Raw genomic sequence first — 6,941 nt, forward strand, 5'->3', positions numbered from 1 at the left:
CTGACACCATGAACATCGAATAAGAGATGACTGGTCAGTAAATTGGGCAAAAAAAGCTAAAAGCTTTTCCATTTCAGTTAGTATCAGGAGCTGTACAGAATTTGTCATTTTCCTCCTCTTCCCTCCCTGCCCCTTCTTTCCCTTCTCCTTTCTTCTCTTCCATTGCCTTTCCTCCCTGGATAACTCAGTCCTAAAGCCAGTAGGTGAGGCACAGCCAGGTTGGCAGCCCCACATGGGCTCCAGGGACAGAGAAAGGAGGCAGAGTGGTGATGGTGTCCACGTGGAGAACATCCTGGCATGGGTGTGGGAGTACAAGCTAGGTGAGAAGGGTATCCACACAGAGGGGTGGCCTAGTCAGAAGCCAGAGCCTAAATATGGTGTGAACAACCCACATAATATGAAGGGGGTATCTGTGAGGGTTAAGGAATGGAGTGGGGATTAGTTACATAAAGGGGGATTGATCGAATAATAAATATAATAAGGATAATGGAAGTCAGGTTTCACAGTGATGGAAAGGGAGAAAACTAGAATGAATTCTGGAGCCAGAATTACATAGTTGTATTACAGAGTTTATTCCACTTTGAGGCAGGGGTCAGCCATTTGTAACCCATCAGTTGGTCATAGACTGTGCTCCCACACCAGGATGCATAAACTACTAGGTAAGTAGCTTTAGTTTGGCCAAGGGCAATTCTTCAGAGAAATGGAGTAGCTGTGAGCTCATAGCAGACAATACTGTCAGAAACTGGGAGATGAGTGTGTGGCCCAGTGATACCCATCTGATGCCATCCTTCACCACAGACGCTTACAAGTATGGCTTGAACATGTTACTTAACACCTCCATACCTTAGTATGTAGTGCCTCAGGTTCCACATCTGCAACCACCATTCTGCTTTCGTCTCTATAAATTTGAATACTCTAAGTACCTCATAGAACTAGAGTCATATACTATTGGTCCTTTTGTGACTAGCTTATTTCTCTTAGCGTAATATCCTCAAGGTTTATCTATTTTGCAACATGTGTCAGAATCCCCTTCCTTTGTCAGGCTGAATAATATTCACCTGACTGCCATTTTCTCAAGTAGGGGTACATGGTCTTGCTGGTGATTGTAAAGTATATGGAACATTAGGTACCCTTTGGAGGCCTTACAGGGCACAGTCATGACTGCTGTGGGCCCTGGACGTATGAGGATTACAAGCCCTGGAAAGGTCCTTCTACCTTGAGTTTTGGGGAGCATGATGTTGGGACTAACTTAGATGATCCCCAACACTGAAATTAGAGCTCTTCCAATCTTGTGTGGGCTTGGCATATTGACACAGCTACTTCAGAAGGGGATGGTCCCTGTGATGTTCTCCAGGGCCTTTGATGAAATCATAGGGCCTAAGGCTGAAATGGGTGACATACAAACATATTTTTTTTCCTGGCATTTTTCACATGAGCACAGAGGCTCAGATGTGCAGCCTCAGGATACAGATGGTCCCCAAATCCTAAGGGGCTGAGAGAGACTCGATGTCTCTCTAATTCACAACAAGGCCACCGAAGGTGTCTCCTAGAAATGTCTATATATACTTTGTGCCGCCATGTTTTCCCTGGCCTTAGATATGGACCCAAGACATTGAGTTCACTGTATTTCCTCAAGAAATGGAAAGCTTACCATCAGCTTTATTTTCCTAGGCAGAGGTCCAAGGATGCTGACTTCCTCCCAGCTCTGCCTTTTCCCTCAACACAGACTTAGGATTTCAGTTGTAATTTATGGAGATGTTTTTGTAATGATCTCTCTGATTTTTGTTTTCTGGTCCTTTATGGCTGTGTAGTTGTTTTTTGTTTAATTTTTTTAAAATTTATATCCAAGTTAGTTAGCATATAGTGCAACAATGATTTCAAGAGTAGGTTCCTTAATGCCCCTTACCAATTTAACTTATCCCCCCTCCCTCAACCCCTCCAACAACCCTCTGTTCTCTATATTTAACAGTCTCTTATGTTTTCTCCCCCTCCATGTTTTTATATTATTTTTGCATCCCTTCCCTTATTTTCATCTGTTTTGTATCTTAAATTGCTCATATGAGTGAAGTCATATAATATTTGTCTTTCTCTAATTTCACTTAGCATGATACCCTCTAGTTGCATCCACATAGATGCAAATAGCAAGATCTCATTCTTTTTGATTGCTAAGTAATACTCCTTTGTGTATATATACCACATCTTCTTTTTCTCAAATATAATTTATTGTCAAGTTGGCTAACATACAGTGTGTACAATGTGCTCTCCATTTTGGGAGTAGATTCCCGTCATTCATCGCTTATATACAACACCCAGTGCTCATCCCAACAAGTGCCCTCCTCAATGCTCATCACCCATTTTCCCCTCTCCCCCAACCCCCTATCCACCCTGTTTGTTCTCTGTATTTAAGAGTCTCTTATGGTTTGCCTCCCTCCCTCTCTGTAATTATTTGTCCCCCTTCCCTTCCCCCATGGCCTTCTGTTAAGTTTCTCAAGATCCACATATGAATGAAAACATATGACATCTGTCTTTCTCTGACTTGTTTCACTCAGCCTAATACCTTCCAGTTCCATCCATGTTGCTATAAATGGCATGATTTCATTCTTTCCCATTGCCAAGTAGTATTCCATTGTATATATAAACAACATCTTCTTTACTGATCCATCTGTCAATGGACATTTGGGCTCTTTCCATACTTTGGCTATTGTCACTAGCGTTGCTATAAACATTGGGGTGCATGTGCCCCTTCAAAACAGCACACCTGTATCCCTTGGATAAATACCTAGTAGTATAATTGCTGAGTCATAGGGTAGTTCTACTTTTTAATTTTTTGAGGAACCATCACACTGTTTTCCAGAGTGGCTGAACCAGTTTGCATTCCCACCAACAATGCAAAAGAGATCCTCTTTCTCTGCATCCTTGCCAACATCTGTTGATGCCTGACTTGCCAATGTTAGCCACTCTGACAGGTGTGAGGTGGTATTTCATTGTGGTTTTGATTGTATTTCCCTGATGATGAGTGATGTTGAGCATTTTTTCATGTGCCAGTTGGCCATCTGGATGTCTTCTTTGGAGAAGGGTCTATTCATGTCTTCTGTCTATTTCTTCACTGGATTATTTGTTTTTTGGGTGTTGAGTTTGATAAGTTCTTTATAGATTTTGGATACTAACCCTTTATCTGATATGTCATTTGCAAATATCTTCTCCCATTCCATCAGTTGCTTTTTGGTTTTGCTGATTGTTTCCTTCACCACACAGAAGCTTTTTATTTTGATGAGGTCCCAAATAGTTCATTTTTGCTTTTGTTTCCCTTGCCTCCGGAGACGTGTTGAGTAAAAAGTTGCTGTGACTGAGGACGAATAGGTTTTTGCCTGCTTTCTCCTGGAGGATTTTGATGGCTTCCTGTCCTACATTTAAGTATTTCATCCATTTTGAGTTTATTTTTGTGTACAGTGTAAGAAAGTGGTCCAGGTTCATTCTTATTCATGTCACTGTCCAGTTTTCCCAGCACCATTTGCTGAAGAGACTGTCTTTATTCCATTGGATATTCTTTCCTGCTTTGTCAAAAATGAGTTGGCCATACATTTGTGGGTCCATTTCTGGGTTTTCTACACTGTTCCATTGATCTGAGTGTCTGTTCTTTTGCCAGTACCCTACTGTCTTCATGATTACAGCTTTGTAGTATAGCTTGAAGTCTGGGATTGTGATGCCTCCTGCTTTGGTTTTCTTTTTCAAGATTGCTTTGGCTATTTGGGGTCTTTTCTGGTTCCATACAAATTTTAGGATTGTTTGTTCTAGCTCTGTGAAGAATTCTGGTGTTATTCTGATAGAGATTGCATTGAATAGATAGATTGCTTTGGGTAGTGTTGACATTTTAACAATATTTGTTCTTCCTATCCAGGAGCATGGAATGTGTTTCTTTTTTGTGTTTGTCTTCTTCAATTTCTTTCATAAGCTTTCTATAGTTTTCAGTGTATAGATTTTTCAGCTCTTTGGTTAGATTTATTCCTAGGTATTTTATGGGTTTTGATGCAATTGTAAATGGGATAAATTCCTTGATTTATCTTTCTGTTGCTTCATTTATTGGTGTATAGGAATGCAACCAATTTCTGTGCATTGATTTTATATCCTACAACTTTGCTGAATTCATGGATCAGTTCTAGAAGTTTTTTTGTGGGATCTTTTGGGTTTTCCATATACAGTATCATGTCATATGTGAAAAGTGAAATTTTTACTTCCTCCTGGACTATGTGGATGCCTTTGATTCCTTTGTGTTGTCTGATTTTTGAGGATAAAACTTCCAATACTATCTTGAATAACAGTGGCAAGAGTTAATATCCCTGCCCTGTCCCTGATCTTAGAGGGAAAGCTTTCAGTTTTTCCCCATTAAGGATAGTATTAACATTGGATTTTTCATATATGGCTTTTATGATCTTGAAGTATGATCCTACTATCCCTATCTTCTTGAGGGTTTTTATCAAGAAAGGCAGCTGTATTTTGTCAAATGCTTTCTCTGCATCTATTGAGAGGATCATATGGTTCTTGTCCTTTCTTTTATTGATGTGATGTATCACACTGATTGTTTTCTGGATCTTAAACCAACCCTGAATCCCAGGTATAAATCCCACTTGGTCATGGTGAATAATTCCTTTAATGTATTGTTGGATCCCATTGGCTAGTATCTTGTTGAGGATTTTTGCATCCATGTTCATCAAGGAAATTGGTATATAGTTCTCCTTTTTAGTGGGGTCTTTGTCTGGTTTTGGAATCAAGGTAATGCTGGCTTCACAGAATGAGTTTGGAAGTTTTCCTTCCGTTTCTGTTTTTTGGAACAGCTTCAAAAGTAGGTGTTAACTGTTTTTTAAATATTTGGTAGAATTCCCCTACAAAGCCATCTGGTCCTGGACTCTTGTTTTTTGGAGATTTTTTATTACTAATTCAATTCCTTTACCGGTTATGGGTCTGTTAAACTTTTCTATTTCTTCTTGTTTCAGTTTTGATAGTTTATATGTTTCTAGGAATTTGTCCATTTCTTCCAGAATGCCCATTTTATTGGTGCATAACTGTTCATAATATTGTCTTATTATTGTTTGTATTTCTGCTGTGTTGGTTGTGATCTCTCCTCTTTCATTCCTGATTTTGTTTGGGTCTTTTCCTTTTTCTTTTTGATCAAACTGGCTATGGGGTTATCAATTTTGTTAATTCTTTCAAAGAACCAGCTTCTGGTTTCATTGATCTGTTCTGATTTTTGTTTTGTTTTGTTTTGTTTTGTTTTCTTTTGATAACATTGATTTCTGCTCTAATCTTTATTATTTCCCATCTTCTGTTGGTTTTGGGTTTTATTTGCTGTCTTTTTCCAGCTTTTTAAGGTGTAAGGTTAGGTGTAAGGTTGTAAGGTGTAAGGTTTAAGGTGTAGGTTGCATATCTGAGAACTTTCTTCCTTCTTTAGAAAGGCCTGGATTGCTATATACTTCCCTCTTATGACCGCCTTTACTGTGACCCAGAGGTTTGGGGCTGTGGTGTTATCATTTTCATTGGCTTCCATGTACTTTTTAATTTCCTTTTTAACTTCTTGGTTAGCCCATTTATTCTTTAGTAGGATGTTCTTTAGTATCCAAGTATTTGTTATCTTTCCATATTTTTTTCTTGTGGTTGATTTTGAGTTTCATAGTGTTGTGGTCTGAAAATATGTACAGTATGATCTCGATCATTTTGAACTTGTTGAGGGCTGATTTGTGTACCAATATGTGATCTATTCTGGAAAATGTTCCATGTGCCCTGAGAAGAATGTGTATTCTGCTGCTTTAGGATAAAAATGTTCTGAATATATCTGTTAGGTCCATCGGGTCCAGTGTGTCATTCAAAGCCATTGTTTCCTTGTTGATTTTCTGTTTAGATGTCCATTGCTGTAAGTGAGTTGTTGAAGTCCCCTACTATTATAGTATTATTATCAATGAGTTTCTTTACATTTGTGATTAATTGATTTATATATTTGGGGGTCTTCCATGTGGGGCCATAAATGTTTACAATTATTAGATCTTCTTAGTGGATAGACCCCTTAATTATAATATAATGCCCTTATTCATCTCTTGCTACAGTTTTTATTTTAAAATCTAGATTGTCTTGGGTACCTGCGTGGCTCAGCCATTTCATTGTCCAATTTCAGCTCAGGTCATGATCTCACAGTTCATGGGCTCAAGCCCCTCATCGGGCTCTTTGTTGACAGCTCAGAGCCTGGAGCCTGCTTTGGATTCTGTGTCTCCCACTCTCTCTACCCATCCTCCACTCATGCTCTGTCTCTCTCTGTCTCTCAAAAATAAATAAACATCAAAAAAATTAAATCTAGATTGTTTGATATAAGTATAGCTTCTCTGGCTTTCTTTTGGTGACCATTAGCATGATAGATGGTTCTCCATCCCCTTACTTTTGATCTGAAGGTGTCTTTAGGTCTAAAATGGGTTCTTGTAAACAGCATACGTAGATAGATTTTGTTTTCTTATCCATTCTGTTACCCTATGTCTTTTGATTGGAGCGTTTAGTTCATTGACATTTAGAGCAAGTACTGAAAGATATTAATTATTGCCATTGTGTTGCCTGTAGAGTTGGAGTTTCTGGTGTTCTTTAGTCCTTTCTAGTCTTTGCTGCTTTTGGTCTTTTTTTGTTTTGTTTCATCTTTTCTCCCCTCAGAGAGCCCCGTTAAAATTTCTTGCAGGACTGGTTTAGTGGTCACGAACTCCTTTAGTTTTTGTTTTTTGGGAAATTCTTTATCTCTCTTCCTATTTTGAATGACAGTCTTGATGGATAAAGAATTCTTGGCTGCATATTTTTCTGATTCAGCATGTTGAATATATCCTGCCTCTCTTTTTGGCCTGCCAAGTTTCTGTGAATAGGTCTGCTAAGAACCTGATTTGTCTTCCCTTATAGGTTAAGGACTTTTTTTTCCC

Source organism: Neofelis nebulosa, chromosome 18, assembly GCF_028018385.1.
Source record: "Neofelis nebulosa isolate mNeoNeb1 chromosome 18, mNeoNeb1.pri, whole genome shotgun sequence".
Classification (NCBI taxonomy): Eukaryota; Metazoa; Chordata; class Mammalia; order Carnivora; family Felidae; genus Neofelis; species Neofelis nebulosa.